Source organism: Phyllobates terribilis, unplaced genomic scaffold (assembly GCF_046119375.1).
Source record: "Phyllobates terribilis strain yellow unplaced genomic scaffold, ASM4611937v1 Scaffold_2__4_contigs__length_985480577, whole genome shotgun sequence".
NCBI classification, from domain to species: Eukaryota; Metazoa; Chordata; class Amphibia; order Anura; family Dendrobatidae; genus Phyllobates; species Phyllobates terribilis.
Window position 1 is genome coordinate 463,872,732 of NW_027362762.1, and position 27,636 is coordinate 463,900,367.

A 27,636-nucleotide genomic window follows, 5' to 3' on the forward strand; every position below is an offset into this window, starting at 1 on the left:
GAAACCAGACATATCTATAGTCTTTACATTTTTCTTACATTTTTCTTATCTTTTTAAGGTTTTCTGTTCTTCAACATATGACATTTAAATGGTGTTGTCTGGCCATGTTCTTTCCTGTATATTTTGGTCTTGGTTCTGTGCATTTTTAAAGGGTAATAAAATGCTGCACTTTAGAGTACCAACAAAGTGAATGAGATTTGTGAAATGCACAAGCTGCTTATTTTTTCCTTGCGGATTTGAAACATCAATTTTTTCACCTGTTCAAATGAATGGGACAAAATGCAAGTAAAGACAGATGAAAAATGCATATAGAAATGCTTCAAAAATACGCAAATTTTCCCGCAGCGTTTTTTCTGCCAACACTATGGGATCTGTTATCGATACTTAATGTGTGCACATCAATCAATGTGGTTTGACAGGACAGCTCTCCAGGAAGGCAGAAGTTTACTCCATCTCCTAGCAATGCTGGAAACTATGGCTCCAGCCATCCCACAGAATTCACATACATTATAAGGTGACATCCCATGTGGATTCTGACATAGGGTCTAGGGAACAGGTGGGCTATTTAACATATAGGGTCACGTGTGATGCCACCAAGTTTATTTTCAATATATGGCTACGCCATCCCAGGTAGAACTAAAATACCACTTTCCCATCTTTCCTGGTACCCTTACGGACACATTAAAATGGGTTTTCTGGTCTATTTTTAACTAGTTCAAGACTGGATCATTTACCCCCATTCCTGACCAGGGGCACATTTTCAGTTTTTTTCATACAGGTGGTTTAAAGAGCTGTAACATTCTTACTCGTTTGGATAATGAACTAATTTTTGTGTTTTTTTTCTTTGTCATACATTGGGACTTGTTTTTAATTTCACTGTCATAGTCTATTTTTTTTTATTGCTGATGTTGGGCGGTATCGGTGGAAAAATATGTGAAATAAGTGTCTGTTTCACCCATTTTTTATGACCACCCAGGACCACTAAAATACATTTAAAAATGTATTCCCTATTCTGTAATAAATATTTTTATACATTGGACTCGTCTTATTGGGGCGGGGGTAATAACAGCAATGTAGACTGGCAAGTGCCATTTTTTTCAACCTGTTATTTTTTTATTTAGTTATTTTTTATTTAATTTTATACATTGTGTCCCCCATTAGGTCATAAAAGACCTTTGAGGGCATTTAAATATTGAAATATTTTTCTTTTCATCTTATTTCCCTTGTAACTGGAGCTGGTATATTAGACTCAGTTACAGGGGAAATACAACCTGCTAGCTGCATTGCAGAACTAACTGGGTCTCCCATGAGCCATCAGCTCCTGCTCTCTCCCTATACGCAGTGATCACATGACCTCTAGGTCTGGAGGAGGAAAAGCCGTCAGCACTTCCTATTACTGTGTACACAGCGCTTGATTAGAGCCGTGTATACCAAGACACCTATGATAATAAACTGTCTGTGCCTTGTTTATGACTCTGAGAGCCGGATCCCACCTCCCACAGCTCCATGATCATAACTGCATTAGATTCTATTTAAAGGGGCATTTTACAGTTATTTGGGGTGAAGGAAAGCCTCCAGATGGGATCACCCTCTTCTGGGCAGCCACCCCATGGATAGTCTTTAGGTATTGTAAGCTTACATTTATTGATTAATAGGGACAGGTACAGTATCAGTTTAGTTTTTGTAAAAGCTACATAGGTTATCTTCTAACACTTTCACTATATGCAGTGAAACAATGTTGAGACAGCTACAAAAATTACATTGAGAAGTGATGTTCTTGGGGCGGTTATCTTCGCGAAAAAAAGTGTAAAGCAGTGGATAAGCAGCTGGCCTTACAGTGAAGTGAAGTGAAGTTTTGGGAAAGATTTCACTGTAGAATTTTTGACATTTTAGATGGGTTGTAAGGAAGTATTGTTATTATACATTACTAATGTTTGGACTGATAGTAAAGAGGTTGTCCCCTTCCAGAAATCCAAGTTCATGGGAGCAATTTGTTCTAAAAAACTTTTATTCATTGTCCCTGGGTCCAATGCTAAGTCTCTGCTACTGCTCCCGGTATTGGATATTGGCTTTAGCACTGACTTTACGTCGAGAGCACGGGAGCCAATCGGTGAGCTCTGCCCGTGTAGACGGAACGCCCCAGTCAGTGGAGACTCAGAGCTGGACCTGGGGAGGGTGAGTAAGTCTCTGTTTTATAACAAACTGAAAGGGTGTGACCCCTTTAATGGTCCTTTTACTGGTTCACCTACAGAAAACATATGACTTTTCAATCCTTTGGTCAAGTTCGATCGTCTTCATCTAAGTGAATGTTTTAGGCCACGTTCTCACGTTGAATATATGGTGAGTTTTCTACCTCAGTATTTGCAAGTGAAAACCAAGAGTGGAACAGTTCGGCCACATTCACACGTTCAGTATTTGGTCAGTATTTTACATCAGTATTCATAAGCCAGAACCAGGAGTGGGTGATAAATACAGAAGTGGTGACGGGTTGCTATTATACTTTTCCTCTGATTGTTCCTCTCCTGGTTTTCTCTTACAAATACTGAGGTAAAAAACTCATCAAATACTGAACGTGTGAACATGGCCTTAAATTTGAGTAATAAAAGTCAGGTTTTAATGTATTTTCTCATGCTTTGACTTTAAGAAGATCCTGTCTCATTTTTGTTGCTGTTGTGATGTGTGCTGTCAGCTGAATACATCATCAATGGACCAGAAACCTTTCAGCTTTCTTCCGACACCCCCAACACTTAGTGATGGTGAGGCAGATCTGCCATCTTCAATACAGTTGTGCCTACTAGTTCCCCCCTCTGCCAGATCCCCCCTTAGATACTGGGACCAGTAAGAGTCAGGGGGTTACTGGGGGAGAAGTGGCCATGTAATGTCATCAGGAATGTGAAAGGCAGAGTGGACAATAGGAAACGAGAAAAACCCCAAAGAGATGGAAGTGAGTGAAGGATGGAGAGAGGCACGGAGTTAAGGAGGAGGTTGCACAGAGAGGAGAGGAGAGGGGGAGCAGAGATAGAGGAGAGAAGGAGGGAGGAGGAGGGATACAGAGCCGAGAGATGGAGGAGAAGATACACTGAGCCTGGTACACACAGAGGGGGCACAGCTGCCAGTGCTGGACACACAGGGCCTTCTCTAGCTCACAGCTCAGCCATCAGAGCCCGGGGACTGGCCACTGCCAGCAGACACCTTGGGGACAGCAGCTGGCACAGCAGCACTTCGGAGCCGGCTGGGTGAACGCAGCGCACACTGCACCGGAATCCTGTAGTGTCTGTGCCCGACCTCAGCACCTGGCACTGCCCGGGCACCCCGCTGCCACACAGCCCAGCACAGCGAGGAGAAGCCGGGGATGGAAGTGTGTGAGGGATGGAGAGAAGCGCGGAGTTAAGGAGGAGGCAGTGAGAGGAGAGGAGAGGGGGAGCAGAGATACAGAGGAGAGACCGGAGAGGAGGAGGAGGAGGGCGCCAGAGCCGGGAGATGGAGGAGACGATACACTGAGCCTGGTACACACCATGCACTAGCTCTATGCGGTACATAGCCACTCGCTCTCCACCCGCGACACCTCTTCTCCTCGCACTGACGGAAGCCACAGGAATAAACTTATCCGTGGAGATGTGACAGCAGAGCACGGGAAGACACCCCGGATCATGGGACATCCCAGGCGGCAGGAGAAAGCCTCCCCCTCTATAAAGTACTGCTAACAGCGACCAGGTAGGAGCCGCAGCCGCCTGAGGGCACCCTGCGTGCTGGCACCGTGTGTGGCAATGTGGCTCGTCATATCTGCAGTGGATCTCAGTCACGACTGTGTCACCAGCGCTGAGCGGGGCTCGGGGGTCTGGCGCCTGCTCCCCTCACCTCAGCTCCCCGGGAAGGGGCTGTGAGGGATGGAGCGGGCTCAGGCGCCGTCACGTGTCAGGTCAGGTCGCGGCCGAGCCTGGTCCTGGGCAGTGGGCGATGTGGGCAGCTCACAAGTTCCTCACTCTGGGAATGCTCCCTCCGTCATTGCTCTGCTGCCAGCACATATGTATGCAGAGAGGGGCAGGTGGAGCGGGGCTGGGGAAGTGGGGCTGGGTAGTGGGAGGGGGACTGGGGGGAGCGGGGCTGGGGAGCGGGAGGGGGACTGGGGGAAGCAAGGCTGGGGAGCGGGGCATGGGGACGCGGGGCTGGATAGTAGGAGCGGGGCTGGATAGTGGGAGCGGGGTTAGGGGGCTGGGTAGTGGGAGCGGGTCTGGGGGGAGCAGGGGTTGGGTAGTGGGAGCAGGTCTGGAGGAGATCGGGGCAAGGGGAGTGAGGCTGGGTAGCGGGGCTGAGTAGTGGGAGCGGGGCTAGGGGAGCAGAGCGGGGCAAGGGGAAGCGGGGCTGGAGGAGATCGGGGCAAGGGGAGCAGGGCAGGGGGAGCGGGGCAGGGGGAGTGAGGCTGGGGGAAGCAGGGCTAGGGGGATGGGTAGTGGGTGCGGGGCTGGGGGGAGCGGGGCAAGGGGAGCGGGATTAGGGGTTGGGTAGTGGGACTGGGGGGAGCGGGGCTGGGTAGTGGGAGGGGGACTGGGGGGAGCAAGGCTGGGGAGCGGGGCATGGGGACGCGGGGCTGGATAGTGGGAGCGGGGCTGGATAGTGGGAGCGGGGTTAGGGGGCTGGGTAGTGGGAGCGGGTCTGGGGGGAGCAGGGGTTGGGTAGTGGGAGCAGGTCTGGAGGAGATCGGGGCAAGGGGAGTGAGGCTGGGTAGCGGGGCTGAGTAGTGGGAGCGGGGCTAGGGGAGCAGAGCGGGGCAAGGGGAAGCGGGGCTGGAGGAGATCGGGGCAAGGGGAGCAGGGCAGGGGGAGCGGGGCAGGGGGAGAGCAGGGCAGGGGGAGTGAGGCTGGGGGAAGCGGGGCTAGGGGGATGGGTAGTGGGTGCGGGGCTGGGGGGAGCGGGGCTAGAGGGCTGGGTAGTGGGAGTGGGGCGAGGGGGCTGGGTAGTGGGAGCTTGGCCGGGGGAGTGGGGCTGGGTAGTGGGAGCAGGGCTGAGGGGAGCGGGGCTAGGAGGCTGGGTAGTGGGAGTGGGGAGAGGGGGCTGGGTAGTGGGAACAGGACTAGGGGGCTGGGTAGTGGGAGTGGGGCGAGGGGGCTGGGTAGTGGGAGCTTGGCTGGGGGGAGTGGGGCTGGGTAGTGGGAGCAGGGCTGAGGGGAGCGGGGCTAGGAGGCTGGGTAGTGGGAGTGGGGCTAAGGGGCTGAGTAGTGGGAGCGGGACTGGAAGAAGCAGGGCTAGGGGGCTGGGTAGTGGGAGCGGGGCTACGGGGCTGGGCAGTGGGAGCAGGGCTGGGGGGAGCAGGGGAGCGGGGCTGGGGGAAGCAGGGCTGGGGGGAGTGAGGCTGGGGAGCATGGCAGGGGGAAGCGGGGCTAGGGGGCTGGGCAGTTGTTGCAGGGCTGGGGGGAGCAGCGCTGGGAGGGAGCGAGGCGGGGCTGTGGGGGGCAGGGCTGGGGGAGCGGAGCAGGGCTGAGGGGAGAGCAGGATTGGGGGGGGCAAGACTGGGGTACCGGACAGGGGGAACGGGGCTGGGGCAGCAGAGCTGGGGAGAGGGGGCTGGGGGTAATGGTACTGAGGGAAGCGTGGCTGGGGGAGCAGTGCGGCTGCTCCAGTCCTGTCACCTACAGCCATCACTGTGTCTCCATGGAAAGTGCAGAAAATCCACAGATTGTTCTTTGCTAGTGACTGCCATCAGCCAAACTTACTGCCTCATAGTCATCTCTTCTGGAGACTGAGACTGTGGGGCATGGGCTACAGGAGCTGCCAGTGACCTGTGTGCCCTTCTGTCCCTGGAGTTACCCTGTCCATCCATCCGTCTGTCTATCAATCATCATCTATCTCATATTTATCCATCCATCATCTATCCATCGTCTTATCGATCTACCCCATATCTTTCTTTCTATCTACCTGTCTATCTATCATCAATCTATCTAATATCTATCTGCGGTATCTACAGTATCTATCATCTATCTACCCCATATCTATTTATTTATCAATCTATCACCTATCTATCTATCTATCTATCTATCTATCTATCTATCTATCTATCTATCTATCTATCTACTGTATCTATCTATCTATATGTCTATCTCATATCTTTATATATTCATTGATTGCCTTTCTCATATCTATGTACCTTTCATTTTATCTATTGATCTCCTATGTATCTGTCTATAAATTTATATTTATATCATGTTCATCTCACTCTCGTCAGTCTATCTGGCTGTTCATCCTGTGTCTAGAAACTGATCTACATTATCCGTTTACATATCTACCAGCTTATTCATCTATCTCAGTGTACATGTCTATCTATCTATCTATCTATCTATCTATCTATCTATCTATCTATCTATCTATCTATCCCATATCTATCTGTCCATCTATCTCCCTGTCTTTGTTCCATCCATCACTTAACCCTTTCCCTGCCCCTTCATATACCAGTGTCTCCATGTAGGAAGCTGCAGGTCGCTGCTCTTGATGGGATTATCTTGCATTATTCCGGCTCCATCTGTGAGATGCTTATGAGAATGATCGCTATTGTGGCGTGATGATTCTGGGAATAGCCGTGATGCCATTTCCCTGGTACATGAGGTTGACTCCTGTAGCTTGGTATGAACAAATGGTTTGGACATTTTTCTACTTAGTGGCTGGTAATGTGCAGCAGGTCCCACTAGCACAGTTAATTAATGGAAGCTTTTATCCATCCAAGGTCTTTCAACCACATAAGTAAAGCTGTATGTCAGGGACAGACATCTAGTTCTACTTATATTCTGCCAAGGAAACTTCCACATAATTGCTACAGATGAAGGAAACTTAATTTTTTTCTTATTTTACTGTGAAGAATGAATGATTAAGATTAGGTCACAGGAGGCTAATTGTCTTACATTGCAGGCCTTTTATGGTGACATTTAATGTACTGACAAAAGTCTTATAGTATTCTAATAATAATTGTGCTGTAAAATGCAACATGCTACAAGATATATGGGATTTATACAGAGATACTTTTCTATCAGCATAGCAGCGGTTAAAAGGGTTGTCTAATCACCGGAACCCATTCTCATATGTCCTAATAGGGAATAGGAAGGTTGTATAGGGACCCCTTGCTCTGGTCACCCTCTTAGAATCAAAGCAGAGGCCCCTCCAGCCCAGATGACCATTCACTTGCATGATCACATGTAATACTACATTTCCCCTGTAGTGGCTGCTGCTGGGAAAATGAGCAACTAGCAGGAAAAATCAGCTGCATTAGGAGCTGCTGTCATATTAAAGGGAATCTGTAGGAAGGTTTTTATTATTGATTTTACTCACTTATATAGCACCATTAATTCCACAGCACTTTACAGATATTATGGCCACTGTCCCCATCGTGGCTCACAATCTTAATTATCTATCAGTATGTCTTTGGAGTGTGGGAGGAAACCGGAGAACCTGGAGGAAACTCACACAAACATGGGGAGAACATTCAAACTCCTTGCAGATGTTGTCCTTGGTGGGATTTGAACCCAGGACCCCAGTGCTGAAAGGCTGCGGTGCTAACCACTGAGCCACCGTACTATGAAATCTGACAGCAGCATGATGTAGGGACCGAGCTGTGTATAACCTCGTCCATACCACTGATTGGCAGTTGTCTGTGTACAATCTATAGCGACAGAAGACTGCTAATCACTACTGGTTGGACTAAGATGCACGAGGCCAGTTGTCCTGTATTCTCCTGCTGATAAACCACTGATTGTATTGAAACAGAAAAACAAGGCCGACTAAGTGACACATCTCAGGAATTATGGTCTCTGCCCATACATTATCATGCACTCAGATTACATAGCAAAAACCTGCTGACATATTCCCTTTAAAGGGGTTTTTGTGCACTGTCCCACCATGACTTCATGAAGAGCCACATAAACTATTTACGTAGATGATAATTTGACAAGTTTTAATGTGATGCCCAATGCATTCTTCCATGCAATAGCTAGTCCAAATATATTCAGCTGGTGGTTCCATTCTTTTTCAGGAGAAAGAAGGGAATGCCAGCAGAACCAGAATGGCCCAATCAGGATATATAGTGCTCTGACTACTAAATATATGTGCCTTGTCCCGACTGAGCCAAGGACAATATGGACTGAAAGATTTATACTTGGTTTGCACATTTTTTGTGTATATTGTATATTCATATCGCTAACCTAAGGTGCAAAAAAAAAAAAGTTATTTGCAGTTAGTGTAGTGTACAGGAAGAGCTATCTGGAATCAAAGTCCATGCCCATTAAATTCAGACATGTTTATGGCTTCTGTAAACATCATAAGTATGTGATGTACTGGCTTCATTAATCTCATCCTAATTTCCATACAACACCTATAAACTCCTTGGACCAGCTCCTTTTTGGCCATTTGCATCTGGTGCATTTATTAATGTGAACCTGTATTCATTTTACTAACTCCCCCATCATGCTCAGATTTATTACCTTCAGTACTGCTGAGATTGCTTTGTAAAGCTACTGTAGCTCGGATAGAGCTGATGGAGAACTTTGGCACATGGAGAACTTCTGGCACATCATGGCGCTGATTCATTTTTTGATCAGCTATCTACAAGGCCCTTCTAGGTTGAAGTAGCAGGTGCAGGATTTCTCTTTGACAATTTTTTTATCTTTTTCATTTGCGTTATTTTTTCACTTCATTGCCAGAATTCTTTCATCTACATAGCTGTGCATTCTGAGCTAGCTGGTCCATGTGTGATGTGCAAGGCAAACTCATTTTTGGACCTCTCCTTCCACACCTGCTTCTCCAATACACACCTAGTTGGTTGTCAGCTGCCAAGTGTTGGCAGTATGAGAAAAATAAGACTATATCAAGAGGTTATGAGACCCTCTTCTTCTTATAACTCCAGCTCCAAGCTGAAAGTGCCACCTGCCCGAGCGAATTAAGTCTCATGGGTAGAGATACCCAATACAAGACTGAATTCAGAGCTTACAGGTGCATTGCTGGTGTCAATGGCTCCAGTAAAGGCCACATTGCGGCCTTTGCGTGAGCCTATGTGTGTGTATGGAAAAGGAAGACAACATAATGTAGGCTTTTGGTGTCAGATTAATTTAGGAGGCAGTTTGATTCCTGTAGCATGAATATGATGCTAGGTATTTACAATATATATGACTTGTAATAATGTATTTTATTGATTGAATATGATATAGTGACATATTTTGAGCACAGTGCATTTTAATGGGGGATTACTTATAGGCTGTGTGATGCTGAGGCTCTGAATCTTGTATAATGCACCCCATGCTGGTACTGCTTAAGGATGCTGGAACTTCTCTTCTCTACATATGCTATGTATAGGAGACATAGTAGCAGCTAGCCTCCTTCTAAGCTGGAAAAATTGACAATTAAATGTGGTGCCTACAGAGAAAAGAAATGAAGAATGGAGGATGGAAGTTATATAATGGTCAGAAATAGTGCCATTCCTCATGTACACACACGGGAGCTTATCTATAATAAGATGCTAGATTGCTTGTTGACAGTTTCATGTAGATGTAGGAGATTTGCATAAGAAAAGCAGCAAAAAATGGAAATTTGGAATGTATGCCAGATGCCAGATTTATATTCTATAAGTTTAGAGAAAATATTTCACTAAAGATAGAGCATCACATTGTTATAAAGTTCTTATATGGTGAGTTAGGCTGGATTCAGATTTTGGCTCATTGTTCTTGATTCAGAAAAACGGGGTTCAGAAGGCATTGCCAATGGAGCCACTGAGTCCCGAGGATGCAACTTTGGATTCTGTTTGGTCATCTGTCCAGTGGTGTCTGGAAATAATAGTGTATTAGACTTCTCTACTCTGTCCAGGTAAAAAGACACTGTAAGGCCCCATTCAGACGTCTATGTAGCATGTATGTGTTCTATCCGTGTTTTTCACAGAGAGAACACATACCCATTATAGTCTATGGGGCTATTGACATGTAGGTCTTTATTCACAGAACATGTGTTCATGCAAAACTCCCGAAGACATGTTTGTTTTTTTCGGGTATCATGGATGAAACGTGTCAATACTAGTCTATGGGTCAGTGAAAAGCGCATACAGCACACATTGTAATGTATCGGGAAAGCTTAGTAATATATTTATGTATCCATCAGTGAAAAATAGTCATGGAAAAAACGGACACAACGATCATATACTGATAACACACTGATCCAAAACAGTAAAGACACTAATACCATTTTTTCATGTACGTGTTTAAACATGGACGTGTGAATGAGGTCTAAAAGGGGCTAATAAAGGTGTAAAATGGACCACATACTAGTAAGTTAGAGTAGTAGCTACAGGTAATCATTATTCTTTCACGTATTGTTTTTTGTTTTGTGGCAATATTTAAAGTGGTGACAACAAGAAGTGCAACCAAATTATTTGATGGTTTTGAGCTAGAAACTGAAGCATTTCAGCAAGTTTTATCAATAGCAAAGTGACAGCTTTATCATCAGCTGCTGAGAAGCTAATTGAATTTTTTGATTTGCAATAGGCAAACATATAGCCCAAACCCAGTGTGAATAGAGCCTAGATACTTATTGTTTAATTAGCAGTTCTTCCTTTTGTTATAATACACTGCTCTCCTGCAGAACGCTTTTTATGTTAGGGTCTGTGAAGCTCCTAATATTTCAAAGGATTCTTAATTATACTGGACTTATACAGGCAGGTTTGCTTGTGATGCCTTAATACAGTCTTAGTAGGTTTTTATAATGGCTTGTGTGATATGAATAAATAAATGATATTAATTACTATGAGAATATAAATGAATCATTAAAGCCGCCACCCGTTGTAGCAGAAGAGAAGGGAATTATTCTACAGCAGTGTTCCCCAACTGCAGTCGGCAAGGCCCATTAACAGATCACGTTTTCAGGATTTCCTTCGTTTTGCACTGGTTGTAATTCCATCACCTGTACTGTACTAAGGGTATCCAGAAAACATGACCTATTAGTGTTCCTCTAGGACTGGAGGTGGAGAACAATGTTCTACAGGTTGGGAAAAAAATGGTTTGTATGATAATACAAAAGTCACATGACATTCAGAATGTCTAACGAGTGTTTCCAGGTCTGACAGTAGAAAGCGCAGAATCCAGGCATTTTCTGCAGATTGTGGTCGAACGCCTTTACACTGTGCATGGCATAGGTAGTTGTAATTCTGTGCATGCATTGTCTGTGTAACACTACCCCAGGCAATATTTCCCAACACCCTTCTTCATTCCATGAATATCAAACTGCCAATACATTGAATATGAAAGTGCTATGTTTCAATATCTACCTTGTAGTACAGTGAGTTAAACCTCCAGATGACTACCACTTTGTGAAGACCACATCCTCGTCCAGATTAGATTTCCTGTTACAGATTTTCAGTTTTACCTTATGTCTTGTATATTATCTATTTTGGTAAGACCACCCGCTTTAGAAAACCACTTTGCAATACAATTTTACTGTATGGGAATGTATGCTGTAGTTCTTTTATGGAACTAAGAAATAGCTTTACTCAGAAATTAATCATTCATTTGTTTTCTGATGGCCATAGCCAGACCTGTTCTGACTTTCCGACTTTAATGTGGTGAACAGTTGGAAAGGAAATGAAATAAGACTGTGACCAAAATCGAAAGTAGTCAAAATTTCTCTCTTCTCAGCATCTCCACTGTCATACGTAAAAAATGGGAAGTTACCTTGAAAACTTCAAACAGTTTTGCAATATGTTTAGATTTAAAGGTGTTTCAGGACTAAGATATGTATGACCTCTCCTTAGGTTTGGCATTAGTATCAGCTCATTAGGGTTGTGACACCTAGAACCTACATCAATTAGCTGTCACGAGTAAGACCGAGACTGTGGTAAGAGGGGCCTATCAGAGTTCAGAGTTGAAGCCCAAAATGTTTTTGGTGCCACAAGCAATACTCGTAGTCAGGATCAGGGTTAGAAAGTCAGCAGATACCAGGCAGGGCAATTCGGTCTCACGGTCATCATAGTGGCTTGTGTGATTTGCCTCCACTAAAGCTACACCACTGCCCCCTTTAACTCCAATGGGAACGAAGGTCTTAGTTCTCCACAATATTAAAGATTCTAAATATTAAGAATCATTACAAGACAGTTGAGTTTAATAACTACAAAAGTTGTCAGACCTAATATTTACCTGCCGTAAATCCACTTTCACTGCTAGCAGCCATGTTAGATCACCATTGGGATCTAGTTATTTAAAGTGATCATCACATTTCAGAAAAGTTTTCCTGCCAGCTCAGTTTGTTGTAAAAAAAGAAATCTGCGCTTTACTTCCTTCCCTCCCCGGTTCCAGCACTGTGTCTCTGGCACTGCTCAGATGATTGTGTATAAGCTGTAGTGGTGAGATCCCCTTGAGTATCCATGGTTATGACCACTAGCAACTAGCTAACTAACTGTCTCTATATCAGTGGTCAAGTTTTTAATTTTAAAAAGGGATAATAGGAGAAAATGGACCATACAATTTGTTACGCAATTTCTCCTGAGTACGCCAATACCCCATATGTGGTCGAAAATTACTTTTGAGACACAGTGCAAAGCTCAGAAGGGCAGAAGCGCCATATTGCAGTTCAGGTTTTGCTGGACTGGTTTGAGGGTGCCATGACCCACTGGGAGAACCCCTGAGGTACCAGAACAGCAGAACCCCCCATAAGTGACCCCATTTTACAAAGTACACCCCCAATGAATTCATCTAGGGTTGCAATGATCATATTGACACCACAGGTGTGTCACAGAATTTTATACCATTGGTCAGTGAAGAATAAATAATTACATTTTTACCACAAAAATGTTGTTTTAGCCCCAGATTTTATATTTTCACAAGAGGAAAACTGGCAACAAAATTTCTCACACAATTTCTGCTGAACATGGTAATACCCCATATGTGGCTTAGCCACACAGCGAGACTCAGGAGGGACAGAGCGCTATTTGACTCTTGGAGAACAAATTATCGTAGAATAGTTTGCGGACTCCATATACAGAATCACTAAGTCCTAGAAGAGCAGACTCCTCCCTCAAGTGACCCTATTTTGGAAATTACACCCCTCTGGGAATTATTCTACAGGTGTAGTGATGATTTTGACTCCATGTGTGTTTTCCAGAAACAATCAGCAATGGCTGTTGCTCAGTGAAAATTGCAAATCTGCCATTGTAGTGCCCAGTTCGTTGTAGTGACCATTACATTGTGCCCAGCTTATGTTTCTGGAGACATGGACTTCGCAAATTAGGCGGCCTCTCATGCCTACAGAAATGCCAAACATGTGGACGCTAAATTGGATTTGGGAGTGCAAAATTCGCAGGATTTTTTTGGTTGGGCGAGGAGCCACAGTGCTTTTCCAGAGCCTTTGAACTAAAAGTAATGTGGAAGCTCCCTATATTTCCGTTAACAGATGACAGACCTGAGTGGGGACTTGCTTTTTTTGTGGATTGAGTTGAAGTTTTTACTGGGAACATTTTAAATAGCATTTGGGATCATATTTATCCTGTGTGCTATGCTCAGCACTTATATCAGAGTTTCCATCTAAATCTCCAAATGACGTGATTCAGATGAAACCCTCAAGGGATCCATTCACTCTAATGGAGCAGAGTTATTCTGGACTCCGTCTGGCTTCTGTTCAGCGTTGTCCTTCTTTTCAGAGGTGCACAAAACTGTGGCCGACCGATCTTTTATGCACGCTTAAAAAGACTGACACCGCTGGATCATAGGACAGATAGAGTCCATAGTGTCTCTTATCTGCCTCCTTGTAGGAAATCTTCCGTCATGGGTTCCGTCTAAATCACGTATTTCAGAAATTCACTTGGAAACCCTGGTGAAAGCGCTCAGCGTAGAGTGCAGGATAGATGTGCGCCGAGCCTTACTGCGATCTTTGGGAGGCAGAATAAATAAATCAACAGCAGGTGAAGAATTGGTTTTATTTATTTTTTACGCTGTTCTTTGTGCGTTCTAAGTGATTAGACGACTTTATTCTTCGGGTCAGTGCAATTACAGCGATACCAGATTTATATTGGGTTTTATGTTTGGCTGCTGTCACACACTAAAAGACATTTTTTATTGCAAAAACTGCATCGCCATATTTTGAGAGCTATAATTTTTCTATATTTCTGCCAACAGAGACATGTGAGGGCTTGTGTTTTGCAAGACGTGTTGACATTTTTATTGGTACTCTTTTCGGGCACATAACAGTTTTTGATCGCTTTCTACTCTGATTTTCGGGAGGCAGAATGAACAAAATACAGCAATTCAGGAATTTTTTTGAGGCGTTATTTTTTATGCCGTTCACCGTGTGGTAAAAGTGGCAGCTTTATTGTTCGGGTCAGTACGATTACAGCGATACTACATTTATATCATTTTTTTATGCTGCTTATACATACTAAAAGCTATTTTATAGAAAAAAGAATTGTTTTTGTATCGCTTTATTCTGAGAGCTATAAGTTTTTTGTTTTTCCTCTGATGGAGCTGTATGGTGGCTTGATTTTTGCGGGACAAGATTATGTTTTCAGCTAAACCATCTTTATTTTCATTAAAAATTTTGATCACGTTTTTTTCCACTTTTTTGTTCCGGATGCAGCAATATCAAATATCTGTACGTTTTATTTTTTATTTTATTTTTTTGCATAAATATGTGTATTTATTGGTATAATATTTTTAAAATTTTTTTTGTTCTTTATGTTGTGATTTTTTTAAATTATTTTTACAATTTGGTTTTACTTTTTTTACTTAGTCTCTCTATGGGACTTTAACTGTCTGATCGCTGGTATAATGCATTGCAATGTACCAGCATTGCAATGCATTATACCTGACAGTATTACACTGACAGAAGCCTCTTAGACGATGCTCTGAGCATGGTGTAACAGGCTTCCTTTTGCTGGCTGACGGAGAGGTTGCCATAACGACCTCAGGTTGCCATGTCAACGATTGAGCCCTTGTGATGACGTCGCAGGGGCGCCGATGGGATGGGAGAGGGAGCCCCCTCCCTCTCCCAGCCTTCTTCATGCTGCGAACGATATTAATTGCGGCATTTAGGGGGTTAAATGGCCTTGGAGGGTGCCAAGCTCCTGTCGGCGATTGCATGGGCCCAGGTCCTGTGCCGCGCACTGTCGCCATGACGTACCCATACGTCAAAGGTTGGGGACCTCTACCATGACTTATAGATACGTCAAAGGTCATGAAGGGGTTGAGTGCCGCTGTCAGTCTGTGACAACGTCTAGTCGAGATACTGGGGAGCAAAACAAGCGCAAATAGGGTCTTAACTGGAAAAAGAAAAGTGATAAATAGGGGGAGTATTACACTCACCTGATGAGGTTGCACATTTGCAACATTTCAACTGCATATATTAGCTGCTGTAGAACACGTACCAACAGACTGAAGAAATTGTTCCTGATACAATGTGTGGATACCTGTGCTGCTGATGAAGATTCCAGGATGTTGATGTGTTCTTGAATTCATTTTATTTGAACAGGTGTTTCGAAGTCACACACTTCTTCCTCAGGACATAACCTAATCATTAGGTTAAAAATCAAAACGCCAGAACTACGTTTTTTTGGTTACCGCATCTCAGCGAAAAAATGTAGTAAGTGATCAAAACTTATCCACCCAAAAATGGTGTGAATAACAACGTCAGCTCGACCCCAAAAAAACAAATCCTCATATGCCTATGTCGCCGGTAAAATGAAAAAGTTATACCTCTGGGAAAAAAAACAAAAGCACAAAAATGGAAAATCGCCCAGTCAGGAAGGGGTTAAATTTAGCGTAAGTAGGTTATTGAAAGGATGTACGTGTATCAGGAATAGTCTGTTGTATGTGCCATTTGTCAGGGTTAGTAGTGGTGTCTATTAGGAAAATTGGAGATTTTTACAGAGTTTGGCTTAATCTTATAGAGCAGATCTGTACGAATGTGTAATGTACCAATAGGCAGTTTTCTTTCTGAAAGTCATTGGTTGCCATATGTCGCTTCACTCTTCTCTGGATACATATTTGGGTCATGGGAAGTTCAGGAAGCACTTTGCAGTAGTACACAGTGCGGTGATGATAAATCACATGCCATCCGGCTTGACTCTGAGTCTATAGTTGTGTACAGTCTCCAGCGAACAGCACTACTGGTCTACTGTGAGAAGGTGAAGTCAGCTCTGATCAATGGAGTTCTTCGCTTTGTTTCTTCTCCTTTTTACACTTATTTATTTAACCCATTATACACAAGTTTTATTTTAGTCTATAATTCTTTTAACATGTATGGACACTGCTGATATTTCAGTATTATTGGTCATGTCTTTAGTTTTTAACGTATAGTTGGAACTTACACTTTAAGCAGAGATTATCTGCAGTAGACCAGAGCATCTTTTTTATTACATTATATTAGAAATTTCGTACTAGATATTGGAGGTGCCTTATGATTTATGGCTATAATTAGTAAAGAAATGTAAAGGAGGTAGTAAACATGAGTACACTAGAAAGTGCAGCTCGCTAAGTCAATGGAAATAGCATCTTAAGGACAATGCATGAAGAAAACTCTAGCTATAAGTATGGCCCCCAAAAAATAAAATTACTACTTGAACAGCAATATTTTTCATGTTTTTAATGTTTTTTATTTGTGCCTAATACATCTTTTAATTTGTGCCTTTTTAATATCTATTTTATACGTGTTCATCTGTTTTTTTATGTTCACCATTGTGGGTGGAGTACGCTTTGGAAGATTCATCAAATGCATTTTTTTAAATGAAAACCACAAGACAAAGAAGATTAGTGAAAAAAATCACAAATAATCAGCTCCTTTGTATTTTATTTTCTGCTTACACCCTCAGCCTAGTTCTAGACTTTCAGGAAAAACCCACTTAGAAATGGATTCCCTCAGTAATAATTTGTGGAATCTAGAATGACGGGGTGGCTCAGTGGTTAGCACTGTCACTTTGCAGCACCGGCGACCTGAATTCAATCAAACCCCACCAAGAACAACATCTGTATGGAATTTGTATGTTCTTCCCGTTTGTGTGGGTTTCCTCTCACACTCCAAAGATGTACTGATATGGAATTTAGATTGTGAGCCCCAATGGGGACAGCGATGCTGATGTCTGTAGAGCGCTGTGAAATTAATGGGTCTATATAAGCAAGTAAAATAAATAATCTCTGGAGGCAGATTCTCATGCAGATCAGTGTCAGGCCCTTAGGCTGGAACAGCTCATTTACATACAAGAAAAACATCAGATCGCAGATGTCAAGGTATCACTATATTCAGCTTCCTATGACCTGAATACCCATATAGACGGCTAAGGAGTAGGAATGAGCGGACCCACGGATGGTCGGGTTCAACCAAACTTTATTCCAAAGTTTGATTCTGATACCAGAACTCTACTTGAACTTGAATCCGAACCCGAACACCATAGTAGTCAATGGGGAACCGAACTTTGCTGCTGTAAAATGGTCATAGTAAGAGCTGTGATGCTGCCAAAGTTTCTCTCTGTCTGTCTTCCGAACTCTAAAACAGACTTCTGGGAGAAGTCCATGTTCAGAGTTCACCGGATACTAGGTGTCTGATACGAACCCCGAACTTTACAGTTCAGGTTTGCTCATCTCTACTTAGGGGGGTTGATCCTACTGACAGATTCCCTTTAACACTTCTATTTTTGAAAGCACTCACTTTCCAGCATTTTTGCACAGTGCAGGGTTCTGTAACAGAAAATAGTGTTCCCATCTGACTCTCCAGATTCAGTAATTTATAGCTAAGTAGCTTAGTTGTTACCCAAACTGATAAATTTGTATTTTGTACAGAAAGTTTGATAGCAGTGGAAAAATCCAATAACCAAAGGGCCTGTCACTTTTGAAAAGATTTGCATGAAATTTGCATTTGCATTGAAAGTTAGATTTTGCTTTTGGAAATAACCTTTGCATATGCCCACATTAGTGTATTGCAACTCATGGAAATGATTGAATAGAAAGGAGCATCGTATGACTGCTGAATTAAACTATATACACTGTTTATTCATGTTTTCATCAAATTCATTTGCAGAATTGCTTATTTTTTTACTTTAGATGTGATAAATGCGATTGTCCCTTTGAATTTCTTAAATAAGCTTCATGGGATTTTACAATATGTGTGCTAGAGAGCGGAATGTTATAAATAAATACATACTATTTTCTTACCCCTTGAATTCCCTGCCATTCCAGCACTGTCACTAGTGGTCCCCTCCAATACTGGAGTGAGGATGTTTCATGCATTAGTTATTTCGCTGGCCTCAGTGGTGACTTTTCATGTAGGGCATGAGGCTTGTGATTGGCTTCAGCGGTCAGGTCACTGATGGACAAGGTATCGTCACTGTAGGACAAGCAGTGGTACAGCTGGAGTGGCAGGAGGATCATTGGTAATTGTAATTTGTTTATTTTAAATGCAAGAAGGGCTCACAATAAAGCAGTGAAAAATGTACCGTATCTATTGATGCAGGAGGTTGAATGCTGTAGATCAGATTGTAACAGAAAGCAAAAAAATCTTCATGGAGGGCAGATCACACATACGGTATCAAGGTGTTCATCAGAAAGAGATTACAAGAGGAAAATAAGTGTCAACAGCCACAATGCTGGAAACTCATTACCGGAGCACTCATCCATTCGCAATTTCAGGTTTGTACGTCCTAGAAAAACACTTTGCCCAGCTTAAAAAACATGATTTTTTTAAGTATGGAGTGAGATGTCTAATCTGCAAGTGTCTATAGCTGACCACCCAGTGTGTGTGATTTGGTCTGCTGCCTGCCAAAGAATTTATTATCATGTCACGATACTGACTTGAATTTGTTTTGTGAGAAATTGGAGCACTTAAAAGGGAACCTGTCACCTTGGAAAACACTATTTACCTGAAGATGTAGGGTTAATCTGCAGGTAGATAGCATTTCTACGCTGTCTGGCCACCTTACTGAAAGTGCGGCTACCTGGAGAAAATGAATTTATTTCCTCCCCGGAGCTGTTGTAAAGCAGCGGCTACAGTCACTGCTCACTATACTTGTGCTTACAGCTGCTGCTCACATTATAGTGCTGTGAGTGGTGATTGTAGCTGCTCCATGCACGCCCCATGGCTGAAAGCCAGCGCCTCCCGGGAGGAAAAAAGTTCATTTTCCTCCAACAGTCGCACCTTCAGTAAGGAGGCCAAGCAGCATTGTAACACTATCTGCCTGCAGATCAACTCTATAGCTGCAGGTACATAGTGTTCTCCAAGGTGACATGTTCCTTTAGTCAAATCTGAGCAAAGGTAATTGTGGACATGTCACTATGTGTACCATAGGCTTTCATTAAAAATACATATTGCTTATTCTATATTTTTGTATACAGCTCACCTTGTTACTTTACCTTTAAAGGGAATCTGCCAGCTGATCTGTGCTGCCAGATCCACCTGTAGCATGTATCAGACAGTGGCTGCACGATTTCAGCCAGGTATGTTTTTCTCTGAAACGCCGCAGCATTTTAAAGTCCAACAATAATGGCTGCAGTCATACAGCCAGTGCTTGATAAATGCTGCCCATGGAGCGGGTATCATGTATCAGCTGTCAGGGTCACTTTAACCACTTCGCACCAGAGCCTGTTTTTGCCTTCGTGACCGGGCCAATTTTTTCAATTCTGACCACTGTCACTTTATGAAGCAATTACTCTGGAACGCTTCAACGGATCCCCCTGATTCTGAGATTATTTTTTCGTTACATATTGTACTTCATGATAGTGGTAAAATTTCTTTGATATCACATGCGTTTATTTGTGAAAAAATCGGAAATTTGGCGAAAATTTTGAAAATTTTGCAATTTTCAAACTTTGAATTTTTAAGCCCTTAAATCAGAGAAATATGTCACACAAAATACTTAATAAATAACATTTCCCACATGTCTACTTTACATCAGCACAATTTTGGAACCAAAATTTTTTTTTGTTAGGGAGCTATAAGGGTTAAAAGTTGACCAGCGATTTCTCATTTTTCCAACAAAATTTACAAAAACATTTTTTTAGGGACCACATCATATTTGAAGTCACTTTGAGGGGTCTTTATGACAGAAAATACCCAAAAGTGACACCGTTCTAAAAACTGCACCCCTCAAGGTGCTCAAAACCACATTAAAGAACTTTATTAACCCTTCAGGTGCTTCACAGAAATTTTTGGAATGTGGAAGAAAAAAATTAACATTTAACTTTTTTCACAAAAATGTTACTTTAGACCCAATTTTTTTTATTTTCACAGGGGTAACAGGAAAAAAATGGACCCCAAAATTTTTTGTGCAATTTCTCTTGAGCGTGCTGATACCCCATATGTGAGGGAAAACCACTGTTTGGGCGCACGGCAGGGCTCGGAAGGGAAGGAGCGCCATTAGACTTTTTGAATGTAAAATTTGTCTGAATAATTAGCAGACGCCATGTTGCGTTTGGAGAGCTCCTGATGTGCCTAAACAGTGGAAACCCCCCACAAGTGACACCATTTTGGAAACTAGACCCCTTAGGGAACTTATCTAGATGTGTGGTGAGCACCTTGAACCCCAAGGTGCTTCACAGAAGTTTATAATATTGAGCTGTAAAAATAAAATTTTCACATTTTTCCCACAAAACCGTTTTTCATCCCTTAATTTTGCATTATCATAAGGGTAATAGGATAAATTGCACCATGAAATTTGTTGTGCAATTTCTCCTGAACACGCTGATACCCCATATGCGGAGGCAAATTACTGTTTGGGCGCATGGCAGGGTTTGAAAGGGAAGGAGCGCCATTTGACTTTTTGAATGTAAAATTTGTTTGAATAATTAGCAGACGCCATGTCGCATTTGGGGAGCCCCTAATGTGACTAAACAGTGGAAACCCCCCACAAGTGCCACCATTTTGGAAACTAGACCCCTTAGGGAACTTATCTAGATGTGTGGTGAGCACCTCGCACCCCCAGCTGCTTCACAGAAGTTTATAATATTGAGCCGTAAAAATAAAATTTTCACATTTTTCCCACAAAACCGTTTTTCATCCCTTAATTTTGCATTATCATAAGGGTAATAGGATAAATTGCACCATGAAATTTGTTGTGCAATTTCTCCTGAACACGCTGATACCCCATATGTGGAGGCAAATTACTGTTTGGGCGCATGGCAGGGTTTGAAAGGGAAGGAGCGCCATTTGACTTTTTGAATGTAAAATTTGTTTGAATAATTAGCAGACGCCATGTCGCATTTGGGGAGCCCCTAATGTGACTAAACAGTGGAAACCCCCCACAAGTGCCACCATTTTGGAAACTAGACCCCTTAGGGAACTTATCTAGATGTGTGGTGAGCACCTCGCACCCCCAGCTGCTTCACAGAAGTTTATAATATTGAGCCGTAAAAATAAAATTTTCACATTTTTCCCACAAAAAATCTTTTTCATTCTCTAATTTTGTATTATCATAAGGGTAACAGGATAAATTGCACCATGAAGTTTGTTGTGCAATTTCTCCTGAACACGCCGATACCCCATATGTGAGGGAAAACCACTGTTTGGGCGCACGGCAGGGTTTGAAAGGGAAGGAGCGCCATTTGACTTTTTGAATGTAAAATTTATTTGAATAATTAGCGGACGCCATGTCACATTTGTGGAGCCCCTAATGTGTCTAAACAGCGGAAACCCCCCACAAGTGCCACCATTTTGGAAACTAGACCCCTTAGGGAACTTATCTAGATGTGTGGTGAGCACCTTGCACCCCCAGCTGCTTCACAGAAGTTTATAATATTGAGCCGTGAAAATTAAATTTTCACATTTTTCCCATAAAAAATGTTTTTCATCCCCTAATTTTGCATTATCATAAGGATAACCGGAGAAATTGCACCATGAAATTTGTTGTACAATTTCTCCTGAGTACGCCGATACCCCATATGTGGGGGAAAACCACTGCTTTGGTGTACGGCAGGGTTCGGAAGAGAAAGGAGCGCTATGTTGGCTGGGATAGGCAGCAGACACCATGTCACATTTGAAGAGTCGCTGACATGCCAAAACAGCAGAAACCTCCACAAATGACCCCATTTTGTAAACTACACCTCTCAAGGAATTCATCTAGGGAAGTAGTGAGTATTTTTTAATTTTTAAATTTATACCATTGGGCAGTGAAAAAATCATAATTATATTTTTACCACAAAAAAATGTTTTACCCTCAGATTTTACATTTTCACACAGGGCAATGGGTAAAAATGGTGCCGAAATGTGTCACACAATTTCTTCTAAAAGTGTCAATACCCCATATGTGGCTGTATCGTACCGCTTAGCCATACGGTGAGATCTGGGGGGGACGGAGTGCTATTTGACAATTGGAGAACAAATTATTGTAGAATAGGCATTTGGATTTGGGAGCACAAAATTTTCTGAATTTCTTTTGGGGGGCAAGGGTCATTTTGCTTTTCCAGAGCCTTTCTGCTACCAGTAACTTGGAAGTCCCTTATATTTTTAACAGATGACGGACCTGAGTGGGGACTAGCTTTTTTTGAGGACTGAGTTGAAGCTTTTATTGGGAACATTTTACGTAACATTTATCCGGCGCTCTAGGCTGAGCACTTACATCGGGGTTTCCATCTAAATTTCCAAGTGATGTAATTCAGATGAACCCCTGCAGGATCCATTCACTGTAATGAGGCAGCAGAGTTACTCTGGACACCGTCTGGCCTCTGTGTAGCGGTGTCCTTTTTTTCAGAAGTGCACAAAACTGTGGCCAACCGCACTTTTATGCACGCCTAAAACAAATGACACCGTGGGATCCCAGGCTAGACGGCGTCCACAGTGGCCTATATCTGTCTCATTACAGGGAATCTTCCGTCATGGGTTCCGGCTGAATCATGTATTTCAGAGATTTACACGGAAACTCTGGTGTAAGTGCTCAGCGCAGAGCACAGGATAAATGTGGGCAGAGCCTTACTGGGATCTTTGGGGACATAATAAACAAATCAGTAGCAGGTGAAGAATTGGTTTTATTTATTTTTTACGCCGTTCCTAGTGTGATATAACTGATTAGATTACTTTATTCTTCGGGTCGGTGTGATTACAGAGATACCAGATTGATATCGGGTTTTTATGACTGACAGCTGTCACACACTAAAAGACGCTTTTTTTGCAAAATCTAGTTTTTGCATCACCATATTTTGAGAGCTATAATTTTTCCATATTTCGGCCGACAGAGTCATGTGACGGCTTGTTTTTTGCGAGACGAGTTGACATTTTTATTGGTACCATTTTTGGGGACGTGACATTTTTTGATCGCTTTCTATTCCGTTTTTTGGGAGGTAAAATTAACAAAAACAAACACTTCAGGAATTGTTTTTTGAGTTTTTTTTTTATGCCGTTCTGCGTGTGGTAAAAGTGATCAGGCAGCGTTATTCTTCGGGTCAGTACGTTTACAGCGATACTACACTTACTGTATTTTTTTTATGTTTTGGCGTTTTAACACAATAAAACTATTTTATAGAAAAAAATATTTTTTTTGCATTGCTTTATTCTGAGCGCTATAACTTTTTTATTTTTCGGCTGATGGAGCTGTATGGCGGCTTTTTTTTTGCGTAACAAGATGACGTTTTCAGTGGTACCATTTTTATTTCTATTTTGTTTTTTGATCGCATTTTTTTCCACTTTTTGTTTGGCAATATGATGAAAAAGCATATTTTTTTGCTCCGTTTTTTATTTATTTTTATTACGGTGTGCACAGAAGGAGTTAATTAGTGTGACAGTTTTATAGCTCGGGTTGTTTCGGACGCGGCGATACCAAATATGTGTACTTTTTTTGGTTTTGTAAAAATATACGGATTTATTGGTTTAATATTTTATTTATTTATTTTTATTTATTTTGTGATTTTTTTATTAATAGTTTAAAAACTTTTTTTTTACTTTTTTTCACATTTTTACTTAGTCCCTGTATGGGACATTAATCTTTATTTTTCTGATCTCTGATCTCATGTAATGTAATAGACATATATTACATTACATGAGATCTTCCCTGACTGTTTCAGTCAGAGTCTCCTGTCTGGCTACAGCTGCAGCTGAGCCAGACAGGACACCATATATGGCAGAGCTGGAGGCGGTCATGTGACCTCCAGCTGCCATAGCAACCCCAGGTCCTGGAAGGACACGGAGGTCTTCGGAGAGGTAAGTTGACGACCCCCTCTCCTCCTGCTGTCTCCTATATGCCGTGATCACTATAGATCACAGCATATAGAAGACAGCTAAGGGTTAACATCACTGGGACCTGATCTAATCAGGTCCCGATGATGTTCCCTGTCAGAGCTAACGCTCTGCACCGGAATCGCAGCGCTTGCAGGACCCTAGGGGTCCTGAGCGCTGCGAGACCACCCACCGTTTTTAAACGTCGGCGCTGCACAGAGCCCGGCAAGCGCCGACGTTTATCTACAGTGGGCGGTCGGGAACCGGTTAATATACAAGTATGTAAAGATGTACTGGTATAGAGAGGTGTATCTCTGTGTTCCAGTAGAATATGCATGTATAGGAGAATACAATTTTTACATTTAGGCGGAAAAAGCTCTTCTCCCAGCCATCCCAAGCTTCAATCCCTAGAAAGAAAACAATTAAAAAATCCGTAGGTGTGGTGATAAATAAATGTTATCTCCAATGAGTACCAACCTTGACAATAATTTTCTAGTGGAAGAGGAATAATCGAATTTTAAAACCAATAATCCATTATGTCCATGATTCCCATTAAGTATGTTGTGGAGTAGGATGATGAGTGAATTTTGCTAAGGGTGCATATGTGGCCGGGCCGCACCATGCCTCTCAGCATCCTTTGCATCATCCTACTTCGCAATATACCGAATAGGAATCATGGATTAATGGTTTTAATTGCGAGGAAAAATCTGATTATTTCTCTTCAACTAGAAAATTATTGTCAAGGTTGGTACACATTGGAGATAACATTTATTTATCACTACACCTAAGAAGTTTAAACTTCTATATTATTTTATCACCTTAAGGGTGATTAATGAGTGGAACTGGTTACCATGAGAGGTGGTGAGTTCTCCTTCAATGGAAGTCTTCAGAGGCTGGAGAGATATCTGTCTGAGATGGTTTAGTGAATCCTGCTTTGAGCAGGGGGTTGGAGCCGATGACCCTGGAGGTCCCTTTCAACTCTAACATTCTATGATTCTATATAGTTCCTTAACTCGCAAATAGTTATTTGTTTATTACCTATTTATCCAAGGTTTTTTTGCATTTGTTGGATAAATACAATCTATTGTGCTGCAGTTTGGAATTTACGATAAAGGCACCTGGTGATTTTTACTAAACACTTCAAAAATCAAATACTTAACTATAAATGAAAGCATGTACTGAGCTCAGAGAAATGCAGCGGGCCCTTTCCCCCAATGTCCTGAGGCCGACAAGAATTCCCTATATATATATGGGGAGTAAATTGTGAGCAATCACAGCAGTGTCAGGGTATACATGCAGTGTGACTGGGGTCCCCTGTGCAATTGTACTTGTAGTATGTCTGCCCTAATAGGAACAATGTATAATATGTATTAATTCACATTATTGATATGACAGCAATATTTTTCCTAGAGCTATACACACATTTTAATGATTCACATTAGTCAATCTTAAGATTCATAGATTTAGAAATGATGCAGCAAAGGTAATAGCACCAATCACTAAATAATTTGGTGTGTCATTATTAGCCAAACATTAGGCAACGGAAACTTTTTACAGTTCCCAAGTCAGACGTTGGAATATTAATCGAAAACTACTTTTCTCAGATTCCACATTCCCCTAGATAACACATGCCCTACCAGTGATATATATTAGGGTATATTGATTGCTATCGGTTTTCATTTATATCAGCCAATAGTGCAGACAGGCCTTTTTTTTTTCATATGGGCTCAGACGGTATAACATTTGAGTTACTGAAAGCTTTTCGGCTGTCTTGGTAGCCTATATTTACAGTTGATCCATCACTTTAGTTACATAGTAAAAAAAAATCAATTACAGTAGATTTGTTTGAAATGATCTTTCTTCAGTAAATCCATGCAGCCGTGGATACAGCTTGACATTAAATGCACGGTACTATTTTAGGAGAGTGTCTTTTATCTTTTTCAATACTGATGTTATACTCATATAGACATATGAAGATAATTCAACAAGTTCCAGAATTCTAAAGATTGAGATTCTGAATTGATTTACAAGATGGGACGCTCAGTTCTCACTGATATTTTTCTGTTAAGTTATTCTGTTTTATCATTTTTACAGAAAACTGTAGACAGATGTTACTGTTAACATGCACATTAATATTAATTGTATCTTTTTAAATGACAGAAACCACTATCATGCATCACTCTTATTCAGTAGTGGGGCTTGTAGCTTTAATGTATTTTAGTAAGGGTCAGTTCTTTCTCAGATTTGTATAGGAGTTGATCTGCAAGAACTGGTAACAGCTGATTGGTGGGGGTGCCAGGTGTCGGACCCCCAGAGATATAATATTGATGACGTATCCTGTGATATCACCTGTGTATAGAGGTGTTACTTATTTTTGTAACCCTACTTATGATAATAATGAGAATTCTGAAAAGTCTACTGTAAGGAGCAGGAAGAGTCTAAAATAGCCCTACTAGCCAGTGTGAAAATAGCAAGATTTCTATTTTTTTTTAATACAGATTGTGATATGAAAAAAAAAACATTACCAAAATTAAAAAGATAATTACATTTAGCACGAAAAAAGATAGTTTAAACAATAAGTCATTTTCTGATGATGCATTTCATTTAAGATTGATCAACAGGGTTCAAAAAGACTAGACAGTAAAGACACACACTCTCAGGTTGTAGAATATTTCACAATAATTGCCAGAAATATTGGTAAAAACAATCATTTGGCAGAGATAATGACTTTTGATATGATGGATTATGTGGCACCATCATATGACGTCTAGAATGTCTCAAAAATCACCGTAAACATTTTTTTCTTGGCCAAAATAGAGAATTCTTGCACTTTCCCATGAATTCTTAGAATAGGGATTTTTTGTACAATTAAAGTTGTCCATCCGGCCAAGGTCAACCATTGCTCAATCTTAGAGAATGTTTATGGAGACACAGATGATAACCACAGAAAACAAATATGTATTCAGAAAAACAGATTTTAACCATTTTTTTTAACAAAAGTACCAAATCTTTCCAGGGTCTATGGTTGGGTCTCTGCCATTGCTCCGGTCTCTGTTGTTTGGTTTTAGTGTTGACATCACATTGACAGCGCTGCAGCCAATCACTAAGCTCAGCAGCTCATATCATCTGCATTGACAGAACTGCGGTGATTAGCTGCAGCGCTGATGTCATCGCTGCAGCCAAAAAACAAACAAAACGGGGTAGCAGTGGAAATACAGCATTGGACTTGGGAAGGGTAAGCAAAAATCAGTTTGTTTTTTAAAGGTATAGGAAAATATTTTTTGAAAGGGGACAACCACTTTAACATATGTTAGCCTGCTTGTTGACAGTCTCCAGGTAGCATATCTTTTTGTTCCACACTGCACAGCGTAAATATAAATTGACGAAATTTTGTGACGTGGGATTAATACTAAAGATGATAGGTTTTACTGTTACTGAATGTTACCTCCTCACTGTGTACACATTTTCTTCCTGTGCTTTGTTTTTTGTCTTTTCTGTGATGTT

At 42.0% G+C, this 27,636-nt stretch overlaps 1 protein-coding gene across 3 annotated transcripts in view; it reads left to right on the forward strand.

Annotated features, from left to right (window-relative positions):
- The first annotated feature begins 2,715 nt into the window (after positions 1 to 2,715).
- Positions 2,716 to 27,636, forward strand: part of ADGRB2 (adhesion G protein-coupled receptor B2) — a 726,627-nt gene continuing 701,706 nt past the window's right edge. For all 3 annotated transcript variants that reach the window (XM_073665712.1, XM_073665713.1, XM_073665714.1), the window contains exon 1: positions 2,716 to 3,714. The gene's annotated coding sequence lies outside the window, so the exon portion shown is untranslated. The remainder of the gene's footprint in view (positions 3,715 to 27,636) is intronic.